Source organism: Mauremys reevesii, linkage group 7 (genome assembly GCF_016161935.1).
Source record: "Mauremys reevesii isolate NIE-2019 linkage group 7, ASM1616193v1, whole genome shotgun sequence".
NCBI lineage: Eukaryota > Metazoa > Chordata > Testudines > Geoemydidae > Mauremys > Mauremys reevesii.
Window position 1 is genome coordinate 56802937 of NC_052629.1, and position 26473 is coordinate 56829409.

Here is a 26473-nt window from a genome sequence, read left to right on the forward strand (position 1 = left end):
TTGTAAATATAACAGCTAATTGTAAAAATTAAAAATTGACATCCAAATATCTTAAATTGGGCAGAGCTGAAATGTGACAAATTCAAAACTGTCATTAAATAAATTATCACTGTCTGTATTCCTCTCCCCATTTATATTGTTATAGATTATATTCCCGATATTACCGACTAACTAGATACAGGAAACATTGCCATAAGATTTACCCCAAATATGGATAATAGCAGCTCCATGGCATTTTGTTTAGACAAATATAAAATACATATAAAATAATTTGCCTGTTATTCATATTTACGGTAAAGCCATTGATTTTCATGGCACTATCCAGAGGTAAAATATAGATTAATTGTAGTTAAGATTGCCCAACACATCCCATTATAAGACACTGTTTTCAGTTGCTTGTAATTTTGCCAAACTAACTGTTCAGGCTGAAAATTTCCATGCCCGGTCTCTACCTCAGACTAAATCTATATCGAAAGAGTCTTTCCTATGTTCTTAATGCTCTCACTTCTGGTAACCTGAAGGAAGAAGAAACTGCCTGAATGGAACACAGAGGGATGAGGAACAGGGTGGGGAGCTGGCAGAGGCTGCATAGGCAGAGCATGGGGGGAGGTGGATAGGAACAGAGAAGTGGAAGGAGGGCAGACTGGAGGAGAGGGGGACCAGACACAGATGGGAGCACAATGGCTTATCACCAATAAAGCACACTCCCCTCCAGAACCTGGAATTGAACCCAGGAGTTCAAAGTCTTTACATTCCTCTGCTGTAAGCAAATAGCCACGAAACCCACTAACAAAGTATGTGTCTGTCTCCCTCCCTCCCACTACTCTGCCAGCTCAAGCAATACATGTCTGTGCTGTGGATCTAAAGGTCCAAATCCCACTGATGATCCAAACTGGGGGTCAAAGTGGTGCCACATGCATAGATGGATTAGGGGTTTGTGGAGCCCTGGGCCAGAGCAAGCAGGGGCCCCTCCCCATCCCTTCCACCTGCAGTCCCTTAATTCAGGCATTTGCGAACTAACATTCTATTAAGGTAGTGGTTTTGGATAAAATATTATACACTTATAATAACTGGACAACTCCATATTTTCCACAAGACAGGTCCAGCTCTTCCTGTGCACTCTGGGATCTTTACACAGTTCTGGCAGTGCAAAGCAACCCTAACACCAATAGGTTGGCATCTTGAGGATTCTCCCTCACTGAGGGAATCTTTGTATGGCAAAGAGTTAGTGATTCCTCTCAGCAACGGATGGAAGGAGTGTGGCTGGAACATCTGGAGCACATTGGGTATTGTCAAGGGAATGGCCCTTCAGTGCTGCTACAGTTAACACCAAATAAGACTGGCAACACATTCTTACCTACAGCAGACACTAGCACCAAGGCATGAACTGTCTTTACACTAGACTTCTGTGTTCCAGACACATTTTCTCCTTGATTATTTCTTGCTCCAATATGGGATGGGGTAGGGATAGCTCAGTGGTTTGCACATTGGCCTGCTAAACCCAGGGTTGCGAGTTCAATCCTTGAGGGGGCCATTTAGGGATCTGGGGCAAAAATTTGTCTGGGGATTGGTCCTGCTTTGAGCAGGGGGTTGGACTAGATGACCTCCTGAAGTCCCTTCCAACCCTAATGTTTTGGTCTCATGGCTATAAGTTTCCCAAGTAAGGCAGCATCTGTCTAGTGCTGTAATATGAGGTTTTTCACTAGGCCATCCTTTCTGCATTCCCCCCAGGTCTCTCTATACCATTAACAAAAGACAATCCGGAAGACAGAAATTAAGCTGGGAAGCCACTGATGGATTTTACAGTGAGTAACAAATCTCAATAGTAAATACATTATTTGTAACATTTAGATTGTGGTGGAGCCTAGAGGCCAATACAGTCAAAGAGAGTCCAGGAAATGACACAGAGGCCTGATCTGCAATGGAGGCTTGTGAGCAAAAGCATTTCATTTGATACTGCTAATGCCAAAGATACTGGATACTTAAAGCATAACTAAGTATAGACCATTACAGAAAGACTCTTCTTTCCAACTACAAAGCAGTCATACTGCACCTAAGTTAGGCTTTTGGTTGGTTTGTCTGATGCTGACATTTAGAGCAAGATAAATCAAAAGTAGAAGAAAGTGAATGTGTTTAATTAGCTAATTAACTGCACCATTTAATTTATTTTTAAAGGTAGTTTAACAGCACCCACAGAGGAGTAACCTCTTAAAGCATATATTTATCTAATTGGTCCATTCCTAGGTTTAATCTACAAAAGAAGAGAGAGATGAATTGCTTTTGACATGCAAAATGGCAAAAGAAAATAAAAAAAATGCAAAATGGCATAAGTATAATTCATGCAATTAGCAGGAAAAAATAGATTCATTCCAATCTAGTATTTCAACTGAGAAAGAGATTAGAAGGCTACTGCTCTGAAACTAGGAATAATACACTACGTGTTCCAACCAAGTAAATTCATTTTCTATGGGGATAAAGCCTATTTTAAGTAACAAGTGCAATGGGTTATTTGATGTCCACGCATCCCCACCAAGCAATAACTTTTTGAGTATTAGGCTTTCTGGGGGATTTGCTGAGGGAAAAAAAAAATCAATGGCCTGAAATAAAATTATTTCCTTGGAAATGCCCTGGGTCTTTATTGCTATTGTAGCTTTAATACATAAATAAAAGAATTAATAATAATATATTTATTGTCTTGCTTTGAAAGAATGATGGCACCATGGGGAAAAACACCATGGGAAGGATGTGCTTGAGGTCTACTATTTATTGTATGGAATTCTGTTTTAGAGCAGGTTTCCACAATTCAGTTTAAGTGCTTATTTTAAATATTGCCCTCAAAGTTATACACAAAACTCAATTTCAAGTAAAACAAAGAAAGTAAAATAAAGGCTGTAACACAAATGGCCAGATAAATGAATACAAAAATGTATTTCAGCAATAAATAAACTGAAGCAAAACACTGAAGTTTTCTTTTTTAATATTGCTGCTTTTTCATTTATAATTCAGTAGCAAACTCTTACTGTCTAATTTAAAAGGTGGTAATAAATTTAAATTGAACATCTAGGGTTAAATTCTAACCTCAGGCTCTCCAGACATACAAGAAAGGCTTTTGTGTTATGTTGCTGTTCACTTGACAATTTCAACTGTTGCAAGAATCACAATGTTTTAAACAAGCTGGTGGATTTTTCCTGTGGTGCTTTCACAGATTTCACTTCCTGAAGGTGGACCTTCTGATAGAAATTACACAAAACGATGTGTAACAAAAGGTGTGAAACTAGCAGTTTAAGCAGTGTGGGAATACCACCCTGATTGTACAGTTGGTTTGTTTTGTTTTTGAAAGAAGTTAATTTCAGCCTACCACTTTTCAGACTACTATTATGTTGGATAGGTAAAAGAGATTTAAAACCTACAGCACTCCATTCTCAGCTTAGTTTACTGAGACAGACCTAGTGCTGACAACTGCTGATACACTCACTGAAACAATAATGAAACTGCTAGGATTACAGGTGTGACTATCTGTATAGTCCCTTCCCATATATTTTTATAAACCATAAAAAGATGGATGCTTACAAGTCTACCTTTGCTTTTATTTCAAAATAACTTCATTTAGAAAAGCTATTCTGCCTAAAGTGGTGTGTACTTTTTTTTTAAATCATATGAAATCCTAGCGATATATTCAAGGTGTTATTAAGCATGAAACATTTTAGTTTCCTCAAGTTTTTCTTAATATTAAATAGGGTGATATGAAACCTCCCCAAGTCTCAAGTGTCAGTCCTGAGATTCCCATGATTTAGCAACCTCCACACAGTCACGTGCCATTGGGATTTGTGCATTTCTCCCACCTCACTTGTCAATCTTGGTCACTGCTAGTTGTTCAGTACACAGGAGGCTACCCGAGTGTAGGAAACATTCCTCAGAACACAAGGTAGCACACACATTTAACCTCAACAAGGCAACATTTCCCATGGCAACTGGTGGGATGTTGCTCTTCAGACATTATATTAACACATTACTAAACAGTGCTATTTAACACCACACCCATTGTATGAGTGATCATCTTGCATATAAATTGGGCATTACGGTAGGACTGCCATATATGGAAAAATTGGCCAGGAGATGTATAATTTTCCAATAGTACACTGCTAGCAAGAAGGCCCTCTGAAGAGGCATTATTCCTTTAATTTTCAAACCCTTCTGTGGAGATTTAGCAAAGTGGAATTCATTATTTATGTGTTTATAAATATGCACCCCTAGTATTTGGATGCAGTGACTGAACATACTTTAAAAAATTACAACAAAATTGAAATCCACACTATAACAGCAATACTCACCAAGATGGATCGTAATCTGCGACTTGACGACAACGTCAACAACCCAGCTCAGGAGGGCAAAAGAAAACTTTTAAACAGATGTATTTAAAAGTCAGTGGGAGTCAAGCAGATAAAAATCTAGTGCAACACTTTGAAACTGTAACCTTTCCATTGGAGTTGTGCACAAAAAAGTGACCCTGTAAATATGATGTCAAGAGGTTGCATAGTGATTCCCTGTGCTTCACATCAGGGCTTTGATGTTTGGCTATTGGTAGCGGGAATTCTCTCAGTGGGTAATTGTTGGGAATGGAGAGAGTCAGCATGAAGGAAATGAGGGGATGATGAGAAAGTGGGCTTTTGAGTTAGTTTCTTTGTGCTTTAAAGAAAGGCCAAGACCAAAACCTGCTAGGTAAGTGTCCCTCTGCTCCCACACTTTGGGGTTTATATAGGTCAAACACTTGGCTATGACCCACTTCTGGTTCTGCAAAAACCAAAACCCAGTTGGCTAAGTTTTGCAAAACTAAAATTGATCTCTTCTCCAGTTTGTCTCATTTCTGGCTGGCTTAAAAATAAAACCTGTGAATTATTTTCTTTTTGGGACTGCAGGGGATTCAGTCAAATCAGTCATTCTTGTCAGATCATTCTGATTTCTTCTCCAATGTCTTGTGATTAAAAGTACTGATACTGACACACATTAACACCACAATGACAAAAGTTAATGCAAAGGCTAACAGATAGAGTCTCTCACCATAGACCATTTCATAACATTAATAATACAGAAAACATCCATTAATATGTAATTCAATATCCAGGATGCACAGGCTGTCAAAACTAGGTAGCCAAAATCATTCTTCACGTACTTTTAAGCCTCTCGCTACCCCTGGTGCCCCAAATAGAGACTGTATCAGGCAAGACTGTGAAACTGCTTTCCCTACCAAAGAGGGTTGGCATGTCACCAGATACTCATTCCACCAGCAATCATGCCAGCTCAGTGAAGCAAGATGCCTTTTCTAAGCCACTTCCATCTGGGAGAGGAGCAAATATTTAGGTTGCTAACCTGTATTCCTGGTATACAGGTCTGCAAATATAACTGCAGATATAGATTCATCATTTGCATTACTTGAAATTTCAGGGTTATGAACAATATAATTTTAAATATTATTTATACCCCCACTGTTGTTAGATTGAATTAATTAACAAAACCAAATCCTGCAATTTTTATTGCTTCAGAAACCATGCCTGCGCTACACCAATATAAAAGATTTAGAGAAAAATACACCTTGTTAGCCTGGGGTCTGAGATAGAGACATGCCTGTGAAGTGTCCAGCATCCTATTGGTATTATATAAATAAAAACAAAACTCAAGTTTTCCAAGCAACTCATGATTTTGGCTGGCAACTTGAGGCACCTAAAAAGGGGCCTGATATTCAGAGGGAGTATACTGAATACTATCTGAAGATTAGGCCCAAAGTGCCGCAAAATGGGAGTTCAAACAGAGCCTCCTAAAGTAATGAGTCACTTAATAAAGTAGGCCTAAACAAATCACAAAAAACCTGTGTCAAAAAACAATAAGTCTTAACCTTTAATATTCCTGGAGAACAAAACAGAAGTGGGGTACTCTTTGAGGCTATGTCTACACTGCAATCAGGGAGTGTAACTGCAGTGAGTGGAGACATAGCCGAATTATCTTCAATCTGGCTAGCTCAGATACTGAAGCAGGGAAGCTGCAGCATCATGGACTTCAGTGCAGGCTATTGAAGCCCATCCAGATAATTACCTTGGGTCCTGAATGGGCTTGTACAACCTGCACTGAAGCCTGTGCTGCCATGGCTTCTTGGTACCCGAGCTAGCTTGATTAAAGCTCTCTCAGGTATGTCTATACCTGCTGTAGTCACTCCTAGATTGCATACCTTTAAATATCAGCCAGCTTGAAGCACCCCACAAACAACATCCACCAAGACATTCCCCACAATTTCTCCTCACCCAGTCAGCTAACCAGAAAGTCACCAGTTTCTCCTAACCAACCCCACCCAATGCTGCCAAGCTTTGTACAAAACTTCCAGTTCTAATCCCACCACTGCTTGTAAATTTATAAATATGCAAATTAACTGAACTAATCTGCATAAAATGTCACATGGAGCTGCACAAAACTTGGCAGTTATTGTAACATTGTAAAACAATATAACTTGCACTTCTACATCTTTCATCCAAGGCCCAAGCACTTTGCAAACACTAATTAAGCCTCATAGATTTACTACATCCTGTCAGTAGATTAATTCTTGATCAGTTCTTGTAGATAGCCTGACCATCTGTCTACGTCTTCAATTTGCCTGTGGACAAGTGTCATAAATTTTACCCTGCTGTTCCTCAGTAAAGCTTATTTTCTGCTCATCAGCATCATAATGAAAATGTATGACAGCCTATCAAAACCAGTAATTTTACCTTGGCAAAATAAGCCATTTCCAAAAGCCAGAAAGTTTAGATTTTTTAAAAGCCAATTTAATTCTTGGACTTGCTAGTTTCAAAATGTGTAGATTTTAAAAATATATGTAAGTGTCGTGTTGTAATAATGTTTAGGTTCTGACTCAGGCAAAAAATCTTAGACATTTCTCAGTTCAGAATGTTTCTGGGTTAACTCATCTCATTGTATCTAGAGAGAGCAACTCCTTGAGGCCCCATTCCTGCAATCAGACCTTGCAGCAAATCCTTGCACCCATGCAGAAACTCATTGTCTTTCCATGCAGATACAAGGGTTATACAAGTCCCTTGGAAGCCATTGGCCCTCTGAATAGGCACTAGCAGCTGTCCACATGAATCTAAAGCAAGATCAGGGCTGTAGTCCTCAGTGGGCCCCTGAACATGGGATGATTATCCTCAACTGCAAGATACAATTCCTGAATCGATTAGATAGATAGATTAGATGGATACTTTATGGATCACCTGGTTGCAAACATCCCTGATTTTGGGGGTGGGGGGTTTTACAACTCTAAAAAGAGTCAAAGGACCTAGCTAACTCTTCATTGTTTTGCTCATGTTAAAAAATTCTTGAGACCTTCTTTGAATTGCTCCAGCACCTGCAAGTTTGGAACCCAAGTTTTTTGTTTTTTTTTAAATTGGGGGTGGGGAAGAACCTCTGTATCAGGGATATACCTACAGCTGTCCCCAAGAAAATCTGCCTGAATTTGGCCAAGTTATAACCCTTTGAATAAATTGCATGCTCAGTAGAGATTTCAATTTTAGCAGCTAAAATCTCTGAAGACTCCATCCTCACTAAATATTCTGGGGCCTCTCAACCCCTATTGCTGAGCATCCCCCATAGCTTCTAGTGCTCCATACCAGGGTGGGGCTGGGTGACACCTAAGAACTGTGGAGAAATAAGCTTCTGATTCAATTGCAGAGGGGACAAAAGCTGGATGCGGGGGGAGGTAAAAGGAGTGTATTGGAACAAGGAGTCTGGTGAGATGGACTGGGGAGAGAAAAATGTAACTAGGAGTTGAAGGAGGTGGGGTGACTAGGACTGGTTGGGCAAGGAACTGGGGTGGGGGACAAAGGCAGGAGAGACAGATCTGACAAGGACCTGGGGGAGAATTGGGTCTGGCTGGGCAAAAGACACTGGGATAAGGAGCCAAGAACGTGGAGGGCAGAGACAGATTCAATGAGGGTGTCAAGAAGGAGACTGGGAATGGGGTGGGAAAAACAGATAGATAGATAGGGTGAGGAATTAGAAGGAAGAACTATGACTGGGAGCAGGGAAGGAGAGACTGGGACTCAGACAGCGTAGAGGATGAGACTATGACTGGCTGGGCAAGTAGATTGAGGTTACGATGAGAAACCTAAGGAGACTGGGACTTGGTAGGCTAGATCAATGGGACTGGGACAGGTTGGAGGGGATGGGGCAGATGTACCTGACTTTGCAATCTTAACACTCTTTTAGCAGTGTGTTTGTGTAAAATGCATACATATTGGCCTGATTTTGAAAGGTTCAGCGCACCCGCTGCTCCCATTGACTGGAGTCAGACGTGGGCTCTCAGTACTTCTGATAATTAGGCTAATAATGTACATAATATATGGGATACAATGTACATATAGAGTACACATGTAATATCATGTACATATAGGTGCATGCACAGAAATGTCTGTTCATGTGGTGTAGGATGTTTGTTGGCACTTATTTGGGGTGACTTCCATAACAATTTGCAAGCACTGTTAGATCCTTCTTACTGAAGGGCCCTATCATGTGTTTAGTAAGTTGATCATTTCCAGCATGAGCAACTAATACAGACTCAATCGCTCAGACATTTATGCACACGTGCTTGACATTAGTAGTTCCACTGATTTTGATGGAACTATAGATGAGATTAAAGTTATCTGCAGGATTGGGGCTTTTACTGTTAAGGGTAATTAAGCAAATGTCCTTTGTTTTTTTTTTTATTATCTATATGAATGTGTTTAATGTAAGTGCATCCAGAAACATCAGGCCATATTTAAATCAGTGGATTTGAAGGAGATTGGGCATATTGCGACAAGTATAGTTTTTTGAAATTATAACACTAATATAGCATATAGATCCACTAGTTATCTCCTATCAGTGTGTTATTTATCTTTCAAGTGCTTGAGTTTTTCCATGGATTTTACATATTATATAAAAGAAAAAAAATTAAAAAAAAAAAGACCCAGGGAGCTAATTATGGGTCAAAAATAAAATGATAGTGTAGTTCAATTCCTGTGTGCTGGAAATAGATCTGTTATTTCAGACACTGAATTGCCTCCCCCAAAGAAAATCCTGTGGGGAAAAAACCCACCGATAGCATCCTGTTATCAGATGCTTGAACACTGAATGAAGGTGCAGTATAACTGTCAAGTTATACTAGCAGGTGAATTCAGTTAGCTCCAATCTGAATTGAAAGGGGTCAGATTCTCTCTCTGTCTCAGAGACTGAAGTAATTAGGATCGGAAGAGGAGAATATGGAATGACAACCCTAAGAATAACCAGCCTTGGGATGATTGTAGTTTGAGAATTTATTTGTTTTAACAGTAAAGCCAAACTCCAAGAAGTAGGTGGTTTGGACTATACACTTAAATATACAAGGGTGGGAATTCCAGCTGTTTACACAAATATATACTGGTATCTCTGGAACCTGAATACACAGCCCTGATACAGATGCTTAGATGAAACCCTTTATCTATTGAACTGCAGGAACATGAAAATAGTTTAATAGCCCACAAGACTTCAGCACAGAAAATGAAGATAAGTATAGTTTGCAAGTCAAGTTCCTAGAAGAATTTAGGTAGGAATGTGGGCAAGACTTTCACCTCTAGCCTTGCAGAAGATGCATGTAAACTACTGGGTGATCCAACAGCTGGGGAAGATAAAATCCAAATAACTGTACTGTTCCAGTTGCTTCTCTCAGGGGTTTTCCTTCATTAACTTAGAAGCAAAGATTAAAAATCACACAACATGAGCAGCCTCACAGCCCCTCGGGATCTTGTCTACAGACCCCTTCTCTTAACAGGCACAACAAGTCCTATTCTTGGTCCTTTCGTGATCCTGGGTCTCTCCTGCCTAAAAGTCTGGAAAGCTTTCCATGAAATGTCCTGGAAGGCATGTGATTAGGGGCAGGCATATGAACAGTTCCAGCTCTCACCCACAGAGATCCCTAATACCACATTGGAGTAGTCACCTGGCCTGACTATGAGGGAAGAGTTTTCACTGAATCAACACAACAACTTCCTGGAACACACCTGATGTTCTCCCACTCAGACCCTGAAAAGAGCTGCTTAAAAATTAAGTCATCTTTTTTCGAGGGGCAGAGAGGGGAGAAGGTAGGATGAAGTGGAGTAGAAAATGTCTGCAAAATTGAACTTTTTTCCACATGAAAATAGAAACTATTTCATGTTGAATCGAAACTGTCAAGCTGATCCAAAACAAGATGTTTCAATGTTTCTGACTCAAAGTTTTTCTCAACTTTCATTCTGCAAAAAAGGTTTGATATTTTGTCTTTTTATGCTGACCCAAGATGAAAATATAGAAATATCAGAATTTCCCAAGGGAAGGAAATTCCATTTTTCAATTTGGTATAGCACTCATAAGGCATTCTTAGTTTATCAGATTACAGCCTGTAATAAAATGGCGGCAGAGGAAAAAAATATCCCTGTTTGTAAGGTCTCCTGCATAACCTGACCTCATATGGTAAGGCTTGACTTAAATACTCACACACAAGTGTGAGTGCATACAGAAACTGAAGTGTGGTTTGAATCAGCAGGTGAAGTCTATAGCCATCTTCCTGTCTAAAGCCAACCAGGGGGAGGTCAGAGTTTATTATTTCATTGATATAATGTTATGCAGTATTTCATATGAATAGCTTTATTAAGAGGGACAACAGACCACAAGAGTAGATATTGACTTAGGTATATATTTACTTTTCCTACAACATTCTTTAAAACCTCGTATTAACCATTCTGACAGTACCATAAGTGATTCTGTAGACATCATGTTCAGTATTGAGAAAGATCAAGCAGAACAATATAGCTATTTTTGTAATAGTTTTGCACTGCTGAATTGTATTTTACAAATAAATAGCTTCTATATACTCCAGATCATGTTATTAAGTTTGCCATTATCAATTCAGGAAACATTGTCTCTGAATTCTACATTACTTGCCAGAACACAAGTAATTACTCAACCTCAAGACTCAAGTTTACAAGAAGGGAAGACAAGGTTTTTCCCAGCACAAGCCTTTGGAACTCATTACTGGTGGTAAGAACCACCATTATTCCACAGCCTTCTGAGTGAAGTGGAAAATCTTACTTCTTTGACTTAGCTTTCCTCATCACCTCAACTGAAATTGTAAGGAAGAAGAGAGGCATTTAAAAGAGAACCTTGTCTACAGGGCTTCATGACCCTCCCCAGTTGAGGTTTCCTCCCTGCAGGGGAAAGTTGAAGGCAAGAAGGAAGCATGTAAAGGGAAAGAATAGGATGGGATAGAATACAGAAGAATTGGGGGGGGGAAATTGCAATAGCCCCAATTGCCCCTAGGGAAGTAGGTAGAAAATTTGACTACTGGCCTATTGTGATTTTGGCTTATTCATTCTCTGAAAGGTGCTCAGATGCTACAGAAACCTGGATTAGATTGACTGTGGTACTACACATCAATCTAAATTCCATTTTGTGCTCATGAAACTAAGAAACTGATAATATACCAACTACACCTAGGCAGGGTGTCCTATAGGCGTTCACACACAACCCCACCAAAAGTACTTTAAATCCTGACTAACAACACACATTCCATTCTGGCCCATGTGTCATCTCTAGAGCAGAGACTTCTGGTCATACCATAGTAGGTACATTGTGTGTGACAAATGCACAGACAGGATCAGGCTGCTATCACCAACTCCTCACTGCTTATGTCCAGTCATAGAAGACATCAACTCAGTTCTCTCCAGAAGTTTATGAACTTAATCACTGTGCCAGCAGCCAACTCCTGGAGCCACAAGACATGGGTATGTCAAATCAAATGTTGCTGTTATACCCAGGCAGTTCTTCTGATACCAGTGCAGCTAAATAACTATAACTGAACATAACCGAGCCAAGTATTTCTATTCTGATACAGGCATATTCTGCCAGAGCAGAAGAAGCCCTCCAACAGGCAAATTAAAACCAAAATGAGTCTGTTCAGGCTCTACTGTTCATTAACCTTTCGCTTCAGATATTGGAAGCTGGAAGTCTGCAAATAACTAATAAATTATCCTGTCAGGGATTTAAAGAATAAGGCTGCACAGAGGAGGTTCTGAAGCTGCCCCTTTCTTAGTTATAAAGGCATTTTTCATTTTCATGTTGATATTAATATTAATGTATTGTTGATAACATGAGTCGGCAATACAGTGACAGTTCAATCAACATGAACAGTGGAATGAATTGTACTACAAAATAATCTACTGAGTGTTGTTTTCTGTGTATGCATGAATCTCAATTACAGCCCCTCCAATAGCTCTAAAAAGATGGCAATTGATTATCTCTCACCAGCTTCATTTCTTCTCCATCAGTAAAAGTTGGGGTAGGGATCCAACTTCCGACTACAGAGAAATCAATTGTGTGGGCAGAAACATACAAGTATAACCCTTCTCTGCAAGGTGTTGTCTGCAACAATAATAGGTAGGGGTCCCTGTTAAAACTAAAACACCATCAGCTCCAGCCCCCACCTAGAATTTCTGGGATCACTAAATAGCTTCCATTTGTAAGCACTGACTCTGTTTATGAAACAAGGAAAACTCTATAAGGGGAAAGGAAACCCAACATCAAGCTTGGGAAAACAGAGCAAACTACATCTATATGACTGATTCATAAAACACTCCCGGCTCATGGTAACTTTGGCAGTCGTGCACCTGGTTCCCCACCTATCACTGAGAACAACCTATAAGCAAGTGGTGGTATCTGTGGGTGGCATAGTCAGAGTCCTGAGGTGCATTGGGTGAGTCCTTTGGGAAGTGCTGCCTGGTTTTGCCCAGAGGCTTCACCGACTAAACCACTACAGTGACGTAAGCTTTATATAGTGTCTGGGTAGGAAGATCCCCACCAGAGTTCACTTACCTCTGCTGCCGTCCTCTGGGCCTATCAAAGAACTGCCTCTGCATAATCTCCCATCACAAAGTTCTCTGCAACTGCTCTCACAATTAAGTTCTCAGTCTGGGTCATCCCTCACCACAAAGTCCTCTCAACAGCACAGCATCCTTAGGGAAGGAGAACCAGTAGCATACAGGACCCTTGAGAAGACTTCTTGTCACTGGTGATGCACTCTTTGTCACAAGATAGGAATCCCTCCCCCTTCGGTTCAGTTCCCTTATCAACCAGTTCTGGCTTGTGTATAGTTCTGTTGACTCCTCAGGTGTCACTGGAGGAGTTCTGGGTAGAAAGATTATGTAAATATAGTTGTACTTTTCTCTTACAGATGATGGCAGAGAAATCCTTCCCCTCTGGAGCTTCTGGGAAATATCTTATGCAAATGAAGCAGTTATGTGGCCGTTCCTCCCCTTGTTTGCCGACAGACAGGAGCAAAGCTTACCTTCAGAGCTCGAAGCCACAGGACTTACATAAAGAATAGTAAACAATGCTCAATGGATAAGGATCAGGAGTTGCACCATTTATAAATCTGTGTACTGTGGTCCTGAAAGTGTTTGCTGGGAGTAGGTCAATTTAGTGGAGAAGGAAGGAAGGAGGTGGAAATAAACAAATAAATGTTTATTTAAAAATGTAAATAAACTTAGTTACCCAGAAAACAAACAGTATGAAGATCTCGTAGCCTCTTGGAAATAGGGAAAGTGGTCCAAAAGCATCATGAATGTGGTCCCACCTCTGTGACCAAAACAAAGCAGATACACAGTCCCTTTAAATCTGCAGGAATACAGAGGTCACTGCCAGGGAAAGGACACTTATAAATATGCAGATCTTGTTGCAGCTCAGAGTAAGCACAGCTTTGGTTCCCGCTGTGGAAACCATGTGGAGCAGCCCTTCTGCAATGTTCTACGGAGGCCAGAAAAAGAGTAGATGCAACTTATACCCTATCTCCTACTGCTGGCCACAGGTTTTCCAGCAGGCAATTCTGCAAAGTACAGGGCAGAAATTGGCCAGTGGCTTGTAAAAATGCAGTTAATTGATTGGGACAGGCAAGTCGGTGTGAAAATAAAGATCTGTAAATTTGCCCCAAACTCTACATATGCCAGTTCTGAGTTTCATAAAACTTAGTGAAAACTTGTATCTTTTCAGAACTTCTTTTCTAATTTCATGCACCTCTGTAAGTCCTGCTCTCAGCCCCGACTAGAAGCAGGATGTGTTGAATACCAAGAAAAGTCTGTCCCTGGAAGAGTTCCAGTTCAGTTTTACAAACTCAAAGGTCTGGATGGCTCTTGTCGCAAACAAAAATCCAAATTTTTGGCTGCTTACAGACAACTTCTGAACGGTTTGAGGTTCACACAAGCAGTATTGATTGGTTGAATCACACTGCACTAAGAAACACTTGGTTAGATCATGTCCTTCTGATTTTTAAGATGAAGGTCTACTTGACCTCTCACAAAAATGTCACTGTGGGATTCTACGTTTGGTGCACCTCAGTAACACCAGGTCACATAGGCTCCATTTACACAATGTTTTTTCCTAATTGCCAGCTCTAGTAAACTACTTGTGGTCTGAGAGTCAGGTTCTTTTCCATTTCACACATCTTATCACCACCAGAAATAAATATTCTGAAGGCCAAACTGGGCTTTCAGATATGATGCAACTGGGTCTTATCTCAACTGACTGGAATTTAATGCACAGTTCTACTGATTATGCACAAGGGAAAGAGATTCCATCACACCTCATTTCCTCTAGCCATGTGTGATTCTGCAGAGCTAAATGGAGTAAAGAGCAATAAAAACTTTCTTTTTTCATTAAAGGGAGCAGATATGACATTGAATAAAAACAGGAAGCAGACATAATGGATATTTAGCTGGTGCAATTTTTAAATAGCCCAATTTCAGAGTAAATTTGGAGAGTCAGATTATTAGACTGATATTTGAACTTTAACCTGGGTGTTACATAGCATTAAACATCGTATCAGAGCACCAGAAGCCCACCACCCTGACATCCCAGCATTATATTACTTTGAATGGAAAATATATTGCAAAGATGATTCCAACAACTCACAAGATTGGGGACTCCTATGCACTGGATATTGCTCTTTACAGAGCGTTCATAGTACCTCTATTGTTATGATTTCTTAGCAATGAGTCTAAAAGACTCTTTCATAAGACCTTTCGGGGTTATGGAGCACTGTCTTATTGCATTAGGAATGGTCAGCCTACTAAATCCTTACTACATTTAGTGAAGTTACAAATTATGCATGTAATAAAAGTAATTTTTAAAAAGATTTAGAGACCTCACCTCTCATTCTCACAGGCTAACACTAGCAGATAACTTAGCCAATGCCCTTACAATACAAAAATCTCATTTTTCCAAGTATGTATGGCTGTGTATGTATGGGTTAACTTCAATTCTTCCACCTTTCTCCCTTCATTTTGTTTTTGGTGCACATTTACACCAAATGTCTGGGCCAAGAATAGACATAAAAGTGCCAGTTAATCATGGTTAAAACTATCCGGAAGGCCAAATTTAGGCTGCTAGGTAAGAGATTGAAGTCCAGGACCGCCGTAGTAGCATTCTCTGAAATGCTTCCAGTTCCATGTGCGGGGCCAGTTAGACAGGCAGAACTGCAGAGTCTCAATGAGTGGATGAGATGATGGTGTAGGGAGGAGGGATTTAGATTTATTAGGAACTGAGGAAACTTTTGGGAATGGGGGGAACCTATAAAGGAAGGATGGGCTCCACCTAAACCAAAATGGAACCAGATTGCTGGCAGTTAAAATTAAAAAGGTTGTAGAGCAGTTTTTAAACTAAGCACTGTGGGAGAGCCGACAGGTGTGGAGGAGCATGTGGTTTGGACAAAAACATCCCTTAGGGGAGGATCTATTAATGGACACTATATGTCCTGGTAAGGAAAGAATGGAAGATGATAAAATATGGATAGGATCTGATGAGAAACAGTCAAATGAAAAAAAAAGTCCCATTCAATTACATCATGTAATGGCAGACAGCTAAAAAGTGACAAGTTTTAAAAGTGTCTATATACAAATGCTAGAAGGCTAAATAATAAGATGGGTAAACTAAAGTGCCTCATATTAAATGAGGATATTGATATAATAGGCATCACAGAAACATGGTGGAATGAGGATAATCAAGAGGATACAGTAATAATAATATATCGGAAGGAAAGAACAGATCGTGCTGGTGGGGGAGTGGCACTATATGTGAAAGAAAGCGTAGACTCAAATGAAGTAAAGATCTTAAATGAACCAAACTGTACAATAGAATCTCTATGGATAGTAATTCCTTGCTATAAGAAGAATATATCACTAGGGATATATTACCAACCACCTGACCAGGATGGTGATACTGACTGTGAAATGCTCAGGGAAATTAGAGAGGCTATTAAAGTAAAAATAATAATGGAGGATTTCAGTTATCTCCATATTGACTGGGTACATGTTACCTCAAGATGGGATTCAGAGATAAAGTTTCTTGACACCTTAAATGACTGCTTCATGGAGCAGCTAGTCCTGGACTACACAAAAATGAGGAAGTTAAACAGAAATTAAAAGATACAGCACAAAAACTTAAATCCCTGCAAGCGGCATGGAAACTTTTTAAAGATACCATAATAAAGGCTCAATTTACATGTATACCCCAAATTAAAAAACATAATAAGAGAACCAAAATAGTGCCACCGTGGCTAAACAACAAAGTAAAAGAAGCAGTGAGAGGCAAAAAGGCATCCTTTAAAAAGTTGAAGTTAAATCCTAATGAGGAAAATAGAAAGGAGCATAAACTCTGTCAAATGAAGTGTAAAAATATCATTAGGAAGGCCAAAAAAAAAAATTTGAAGAACAGCTAGCCAAAGACTCAAAAAGTAATAGCAATTTTTTTTTTAAGTACATCAGAAGCAGGAAGCCTGATAAACAACCAGTGGGGCTACTGGACCATCAAGATGCTAAAGGAGCACTCAAGGACGATACGGCCATTGCAGAGAAATTAAAATAAATTCTTTGCATCCGTCTTTATGGCTGAGGATGTGAGGGAGATTCCTAAACCCGAGCCATTCTTTTTAGGTGACAAATCTGAGGAACTGTCCCAGATTGAGGTGTCATTAGAGGAGGTTTTGGAACAAATTGATAAACTAAACAGTAATAAGTCACCAGGACCAGATGGTATTCACCCAAGAGTTCTGAAGAAACTCAAATGTGAAATTGCAGAACTACATTTAAATCAGCTTTTGTACCAAATTATTGGAGGATAGCTAATGTGATGCCAATTTTTTAAAAGGGCTCCAGAGGTGATCCCAACAATCACAGACCGGTAAACCTGACTTCAGTACTGGGCAAACTGGTTGAAATTATAGTAAAGAACAAAATTGTCAGACATATAGATGAACATAATTTGTTGGGGATGAGTCAACATGGTTTTTGTAAAGGGAAATCATGCCTCACCAATCTACTAGAATCCTTTGAGGGGGTCCATAAGCATGTGGACAAGGAGGATCCAGGGGATATAGTATACTTAGATTTTCAGAAAGCCTTTGACAAGGTCCCTCACCAAAGGTTCTTAAGCAAAGTAAGCTGTCATGGGATAACAGGGAAGGTCCTCTTTTGGATCAGTAACTGGTTAAATATAGGAAACAAAGGGTAGGAATAAATGATCAGTTTTCAGAATGGAGAGAGGTGTCCCCCAGGGGTCTGTACTGGGACCAGTCCTATTCAACATATTCACAAATGATCTGGAAAAAGGGGTAAACAGTGAGGTGGCAAAATTTGCAGATGATCCAAAATTACTCAAGATAGTTAAGTCCCAGTAAGATTGTGAAGAGATACAAAAGCATCTCTCAAACCTGGGTAAAAAGGGCAACAAAAAGGCAGATGAAATTCAGTGTTGATAAATGCAAAGTAATGCATATTGGAAAACATAATCCCAACTATACATATAAAATGATGGGGTCTAAATTAGCTGTTACCACTCAAGAAAGATCTTGAAGTCATTGTGGATAGTTCTCTGAAACATCTACTCAATATGCAGTGGCAGTCAAAAAAGCGAATGTTGGGAATCATTAAGAAAGGGATAGATAATAAGACAGAAAATATATTGCCTCTATATAAATTCATGGTACACCCACATCTTGAATACTTTGTGCAGATGTGTTCGCCCCATCTCAAAAAAGAAATATTGGAATTGGAAAGGGTTCAGAAAAGGGCAACAAAAATGATTAAGCATATGGAACAGCTTCTGGCTGAGGAGAGATTAATAAGACTGGGACTTTTCACCTTGGAAAAGAGATGACTAAGGGGGGTATGATAGAGGTCTATAAAATCATGACTGCTGTGGAGAAAGTAAATAAGGAAGTGTTAATTACTCCTTTGCATAACACAAGAACTAGGGGTCACCAAATAACTAACAGGCAGCAGGTTTAAAACAAGCAAAGGGGAGTATTTTTGCACACAATGCACAGTCAGTCTGTGGAACTCTTTGCCAGAGGATGTTGTGATGGACAAGACTATAATGGGGTTCAAAAAAGAACTAGATAAGTTCATGGAGGATAGATCCATCAACGGCTATTAGCCAGAATAGGCAGGGATGGTGTTCCTAGCCTCTGTTTGCCAGAAGCAGGGAATGGATGACAGGGGATGGATCCCTTGATGAGTACCTGTTCTGTTCATTCCCTCTGGGGCACCTGACACTGGCCACTGTCAGAAGACAGGATACTGGGCTAGATGGACCTTTGGTCTGACCCAGTATGGTCACACTTTTATTCTTATCTTTCTAGTGACCTGTCCCAAGTACCATCTGATATGCAACACCACTTGATTTTTCAGATCCAGGAGGGTTGGATAATAGGGTGACCAGATGTCACGATTTTATAGGGACAGTCCCAATATTTGTTTTTTTCTCTTATATAGGCACCTATTAAACCCTCCCCCGCCCCCATACACAGAGTCCCTATTTTTCACACTTTCTATCTGGTCACCCTACTGGATAAGAATATGGTATTTCTAAACATAGTGAGGTTCGCCTAGATCTAGCAGTGACACACAGTGAATGGTAACACTCGCAGGTCATCAGCAGGGAGGTACTGCCAGTGTTTTCAACAAAGCTCCCTGCCCCCAAAAAAGATACCTTTCCCATTTAGCTTGTGGCAGCAGCAGCAGCACATGTAGTGGGAACCTATTCATCTCTACCCTTCCATCACTCCCTCTACCCTAAGACACAATACACTCTCTCAGTAACCACAAACTTCTATTAAGCTGCACTGGAAATATTTCTTTTTTCTGAAAAAAGAAAAAAAACAGATTTTGACAGTAGAATACAATATTCTATTTGTATTTTAAAAGGTAGGGGTGAGTACTGTCTGGGCATATCCTTCCCTAGGAAAATACCTGCCATTTGGTGCAATCTGGTCTATCACAAACACAAAATATTTGCTCCTTGGAGGTATTTTTATGATCCCCAAGGATAAGTGACATTTCTGGAATTGAGGATTTAGCAATATCCAGACACACAAGCGGGGATGATCCAGCAGAGGCTGGGAAATCATCCCAACCTTCCCTTCCATTTGAAGGCAGAATTTTCACATGTATGATCCTGGGAGCACCCAAGAGCCCCCTCCAGCATGTCTTGTGATTATGTAATGATTTCTTTTTGCCCACTCTTCAGGTCCCAGAATCACCACTTCACCTCCTCTAGTCTGCCACCCTGCAAATGCAGGGAATCTATACACGCTGCCAGTTACACGCTGCCTTTCACACATACACAAGTCACATCGGCTGCTACTTGACATCCTCTTTGTATAGCATCTAAACCATGCCACTGACACACAGAGAAACTGGAATCACTGAAACATCCAGAAGTTGCTCTGTGCATAGTTTAAAAAAAAAATTTAAAAAAAAAGGGCAAAACTGGGGAGGTTTTTAAATCAGAGGCTGCATCACATATTAAAAAGTAACTTTTAAACAGCGCATCATATGTCAGTGCACCAAGCAGAGAGGGGGAGAGAACCTCTACATGGTATATTCCGGTCTGTCTTTTCCTCTCTCTTTTGCTTTCTCTCTCACCCTCCTGTTTCACTCTCTCTCTCTCTCCTCAAACTCCCCCTGCAGTAGGCTGCAGAATGGGACACTCTTGTTCCAAAGCCAGCCGGCAGCTGTCACACAGCAGAGGCAGCAAGCAGCCTGTGCAAAGAGTGAGCCTACTCTGTCATTTAGGATGACTCACTGGGATCTGGCATTAATTTCTCTTTTTCTGGTAGTGGACGGAGAACAACCAAAAAGCTACACTGGATCTGATCAAGGTAAGAGATTAACACATCTTTTATGATATTATATCGTTGAGTCTGAAGAGGTGCCAAGCTCTGAACAGAGGCTGGCACTGGAGCTAATTCAGTGGGTGTTTTAACACCTGGCAGTACATGCCACCAGTGTGCCTTCCTGGTGTTAACCCTGAGTATGCCATTCTAAGCTGCATCCACTGAATAGAAAGCTAGTGAAAATACAGCATTTAAAGTGCATTTTCCTCCTTAATGCAACTTTTATGAGAACACCACCACCTGCCCCAGCACATATGAGAAGCATCTCAATGTTTCTAAATGATCAGGCATGCTTTTGTACTCAACTTCTGGGAATACAGTGTGTCAGGATTCTGTCATGGACTACTTGCAGACTCATCCACACAGCATTTGTTTCATCACTTTAATTAGTTGAAATTCCATAGTCCAAACATCACCCTGGCATGTTTTCCCCAGCAAGTGTTCTGAATGCAAATAGATTATATTCAATTTTTAGTCATTTTAAAAACTCCTGTACTTACTAAAACCATCAGAAGAAGTCTGCTGAGCACTGTATTCTGTGTGTGCATGTGTGTATGCATACATACAAATTTTGTCAATACATTTCTTTGCTGTTGATCAAAAAAATGCAGCATGCAGGAGAGTTTTACTTATTTGGTTTTGGCTAGGACAAAATCTCCCCCACCCCACCCTAACCCTAGATTCTTACATTCCTGGAGAAATTATCTTCTTCCATTTTCTGAGAAGGCATGTAATTTTAAGCAGAGTGATCTAAGCAGGCATCTACTGCTGCTCATACTTTTTAATTTTTGCTCTCTATTTGAAGCTTTCATCTAGCCTGTGTAGCCTCATCCCCAGCAAGCCAAATGTCCCATTTACCAACTGGGTTACTTCTAAAAGGTAGCACCATTAAATTGATTCTGAATTATGTTTCTTTCATGCCATAACCAGAATAGCAGACTAGCTGGTATCACAATGCAGAATCCCATAATCTTACCCTTGGATCCCTTATGGGTTAACTGTACTGAAGATACTTCTTTTGCACTATTTCTCTTACCTGTTCTGTGGAATGTCTTCTTCCAGTTGAGACTGGATGTACCCTTATTTATCACCCATTAAAAGGTGTTACATACAGCATTGACTCATATATTCTGTTTGGTCAGACCTGCTAGAATTTGACTTTTATCTGAGGGTGGTTTGTTTCTTTTAAAGCATTTAAAAACAAGAGAACTTCCCTGCAATTGTTAATATGAAAGAGTCTCTGTACAGACATGACCACAGATCCTACATTGGTCACGTCTAAGATGCTGACAAAACAGCAGTTAATGCTGAATACCATACAGCATTTGGGGAGCCAGTAAGACCAATGGATTCTTGACATAGTGTATATATTTTTGGAATCAACTCTTGCTTTCTCCACTAGGGAAAATATGTTAATAGACCCTTCTGTACCTACTGCCATGCCACACAAACATTTACACTAGTACAAAGCAATCTCAAAATTAATTGTGATTTAATTGTCCTTTTGTACCGATATTCAAGAACAGGCAAAACAAAAAATGTTTGATATTTCAGCAGGGATTATACCATATCTTCTACTGGAATCAGATTTTCTTGTAAAATGTTCAGTGTGAATCAAAACTATATTTAAGGTAATTCTTTATCACTTGGGGGGCTTACAGGCAGTTGCATTCATAAATGCCATGGAGTTTCACAGCCATTTCACCTTTCTTAATTCAATGGGGCCAGAGAAGAAAACAATCCAAGATACAGTTTGGTTGATATATCACCATGATACTGCTTTTAAAGACTTAATACTCATACTGTTTAATTATAAATTAGTAGTTATTTATTTCACACAAACTCAGTAATTTGCTACAGTGGTATATGCCAGGGTCTCTGGGGACTGAAGAGCTATATTTGACCATGTCTGGCCAATGTCTAGAATAAAAATTATCTTATTCGTAATTCCCCCCCCCCAAGAGACATCAGTATATGATCAATTTTTAATCAGCATGACTCCTTTTGGCTGGGAATTTAGTCTATTTAAAGGTAGACAATCCAGTGAGATAACACTTTTTTGTAACTTGGCAACAAGAGGGAAAAAAAATCAAGTTACATCAATCATGCATGCAAACCTTGTATTGTGCTGTCCCATCCCTAGTGAATTAAACCCTTCATAGGGCTGATGTTCTAGACTTGTGAACCAGTAGGTTTAATATAATTAAACCAGTTGTTCTAATTACAAGAGCCAGACTGCAGGAAGCCAATGCAGACTCAGTACATGCGCAAGGAGCCCCCTCTAGAACAGAACAGAATGCTTTTTTTTTTTAAGCTGCATTCTTGCAACATGCATTATTCAAAAAATATGCCATTGGTGTAACCCAAATTCTGAGACTTGTAAGCTAATGGGAGGTTGTCTGCTTTTGTTCTCAGAGACTTCATATCTGCCATTGTTCCATTTTTAGGGAAGAATGAGTGCTCACTTTAAATGCCATTTCGCTCCATTCAGTTTATTGGTCATTTGGGTATATTATTTGCTGGTGGGAGCTGGAAAGAAGGAAAGGTTAAAATAAGTTGCGTTGCTTTATAAAGAAATGCTATCACCATGGCATCCTGTGCCTCTATGGTATTTCTGGAATCAGCGGCGGCTCCAGGCACCAGCGCTCCAAGCCGGATCTGGTGGCTTGCCTGCAGGAGGTCTGCCAGTCCTGTGGATTCGGTGGCAAGTACGCTGAAGTCACACGACCGACAGACCTCCAGCAGGCAAGCCGCCAGATCCGCGGGACCGGGGACCTCCCTCAGGCAAGCCGACAAAGGCAGCCTGACTGCCGTGCTTGGAGCGGCAAAAAAGCTAGAGCCGCCCCTGTCTGGAGTGCCCATCACCTCTGTATATAAGTATTAGGGATGGCCTAAAACTGTCATGTTTAGATTTCAGTGGAAACTTCCCTAAATTGAGAGTTTGTTCAGATCTGGAGTTCTGGTTCAGCCAGTTACAAAAGACAGACCATAGAAAAGTAGGATTCTCAATCCAAAGTCTGGAGCCAGAGTTTTGCTGTGGAACCATTTCTGATAGGAGCTTGGAGAGCCAGCCATTAACTCATATTCAATGTTACTTTTGGCTGTGGGGTTTATACTGTTATTACAGACAGTGTCAGACTCTCAACATTTCTGAAGTGGGTGCATCCTGTTTGGAGGTTGTGTTATCCAAGAGATGGTAACATATGGGAAGATAGCATAAAAAGGACATCCCATAGAGATAGCAAAATACTTTAACTGCCCAAGAGCCACTAAACTAAAGCAGAATGAAATTTTCATAATGAAACTCAAAATCAGATTAAATCTCACCTAGTTTATGATTTAGTTACCAATGTGAACCCAGGCCTAGTTTTTCAGAAGTTTTACCATAGTTTATAACCTGCGTGGAGGTAGGTTTATGGTACAGATCTATTTCAGAAATTGTGGACATTTCATAAAGTTGCAACCCAAATCCGAATAAAAATCAGCTACTTTGCTCAAATTTGCACTTAGAGTTTTGAGTTTATGTGAATCCAAAACATCAATTCAAATATCAGGGGCAACAAATAAACAAAACCTCTAAGTTTTGCACATCTGTGTTCCAGTGCTCTGGAGAGATCAGGCCTAGGTGACATCTGTAAGGAAGATTTCTATTTCATTGCAGCTACTCTCCTGTACTTGGGCTTGCCTAGAATAAGGGCCAAATTCCATTCTGCGTCACATATTGCAATCCTCCTTTCACATTTTATTTAATCAAATTATGAACAAATCACAGATTCAAGTGACTACTTCTGGAAATGAAACTCAAGCAGCATTAGGAAGCGCTATGCATTGAACATGGTCAATATCATTGCCATCTTATTGTATGGTACTTCATACAAGAAAATCATAGAATCATAGAATTCAAGATCAGAAGGGACCATTATGATCATCTAGTCTGACCTCCTGCAAGATGCAGGCCACATTAGCCGATCCACCCACTCCTGAACTAATTCTCTCCCTAGACTCTGCTGTTGAATGCTCCAAATCATGATTTAAAGACTTCAAGTAGCAGATAATCCACCAGCAAGTGACCCCTGCCCCATGCTTCGGAGGAAGGCGAAAAACCTCTAGGGCCACTACCAATCTACCCTGGAGGAAAATTCCTTCTCAACCCCAAATATGGCGATCAGCTGAACCCCGAGCATGTGGGCAAGACTCTCCAGCCAGACCCTCTGGAAAAGGCTAACAATATCCCAACACTGACCCTTTGTACTAATTACCAGTGTGGCACGTTATTGACCTATTGACTAAACCCGTTATCCTATCATACCATCCCCTCCATAAACTTATCCAGCTTAATCTTAAAGTCATGGAGGTCCTTCGCCCCCACTGTTTCCCTCGGTAGGCTGTTTCAGAATTGCACTCCTCTGATAGTTAGAAACCTTCGTCTAATTTCAAGCCTAAATTTCCTGACTGACAATTTATATCTGTTTGTCCTCGTGATACCAACAAGTAGAATTCAGTGCACTTGTGCCATCGTGAGGCATTTGTAACCCCAAGAAAAGTTGTACATAGACATTACTTTTAGAAGAAAAAGAAAAAGGATGTCACATCTTGCCTATTTTACCTTCCTGTGTGATTCTTCCAGGGCAGAACTTAGTTCCGGAATGTCCTTAAACAATATCTAGTCCCCACCAAATATAAAATCTAACCTCAGGCTAGGCCAGGGATTGGCAAACTTTCAGAAGTGGTGTGCTGAGTCTTCATTTATTCACTCTAATTTAAGGTTTTGTCTACCAGTAATACATTTTAATGTTTTAGAAGGTCTTTCTATAAGTCTATAATATATAACTAAACTATTGTTGTATGCAAATAAAGTTTTTAAAATGATTAAGAAGCTTCATTTAAAATTAAATTTAAATGCAGAGCCCCCAGGACCAGTGGCCAGGACCCGGGCAGTGTGACTGCTACTGAAAATCAGCTTGCCTGCCACCTTTGGCACGCGTGCCATAGGTTGCCTACCCTGGGCTAGGCCGTTTCATAGGAATGAAAATCATGTATCATCATCATTATGCAAAACGTCCATACAATATTTATGATTAAACGTTAAACATAGCTTGCTTTGATGAGAATCTCTTTTCATATGGGTACAGTTTGACTAAATCAATCTTTAGGTTCAAAGGCATTTAAAATTAGGGATGAGCGATCCGGTTTGGATTAAGTAAGAGCAGACTTGCACCTTCACCCCAAACTGAACAGCTACATTTTATTAAAGCTGACAGGTTTTTATAAAAAGTTGGTTTAAGCTTAGGTGCTCAGCACTTTCAAAATCATGCTCAAGAGATGTACACAATCTCGCTTAAGTTCTCCAGCCCACTTCTTTAGAGTCACATTTGGGTAAGCTTCAAGTAAACATTCACAATTTCAAAATTTATCTTAACCTCTGAACATTTAATTAATCCTTCACTACCTCATCCCATTTCTTCTGATAGCATTTTAATTCTCCATTAGGAAGCAGTATATAAAATGATGTTACATATAATGGGGATTAGGGCTGTCTAGCAATAAAAGAAATTAATCACAATTAATCATGCAATTAAAAAAATAAATCTGGATTAATTGCGTTGTTAAATAATAGAATACCATTGATTTAAATATTTTGGATGTTTTCTACATTTTCCAAATATATTGATTTCAATTACAACACAGAATACAACATGTATAATGCTCACTTCATATTTATTTTTATTACAAATATTTGAACTGTAAAAAACAAAAGAAATAGCATTTTCAAGTCTCCTCATACAAGTACTGTATCATCTCTATCATGAAAGTTGAACTTACAAATGTAGAATTATGTACAAAAAATAACTGCATTGAAAAATGAAACAATGTAAAACTTTAGAACCTACAAGTCCACTCAGTCTTACTTCAGCCAATCTCTCAGACAACCAAATTTGGTTACAATTTACAGGAGATAATGATGTCTGCTTCTTGTTTACAATGTTACCTCAAAGTGAGAGCAGGCATTCACATGTAAATATCTTGTGATGCTGGGCACTTTTGTAGCTGGTGTTGCAAAATATTTACATGCCAGAAGCGCTAAATATTCATACATCCCCTCAACTTCAACCACCATTCCACAGGACATGCATCCATGCTTATGATGGGTTCTGCTCGATAAAAATCCAAAGCAGAGTGGACTGATGCATGTTCATCTTCATTATCTGAGTCAGATGCCACCAG

General features: G+C 39.8%; 1 protein-coding gene across 3 annotated transcripts in view; it reads left to right on the top strand.

Moving 5' to 3' along the window:
• Positions 1 to 20082: 20082 nt before the first annotated feature.
• The window catches only part of RASGEF1A (RasGEF domain family member 1A), a 268854-nt gene continuing 262463 nt past the window's right edge, over positions 20083 to 26473 (top strand). The window contains exon 1 of one of the 3 annotated variants that reach the window (XM_039481402.1): positions 20083 to 20233. The gene's annotated coding sequence lies outside the window, so the exon portion shown is untranslated. The remainder of the gene's footprint in view (positions 20234 to 26473) is intronic. The other 2 variants (XM_039481406.1, XM_039481403.1) reach the window with 2 other exon arrangements.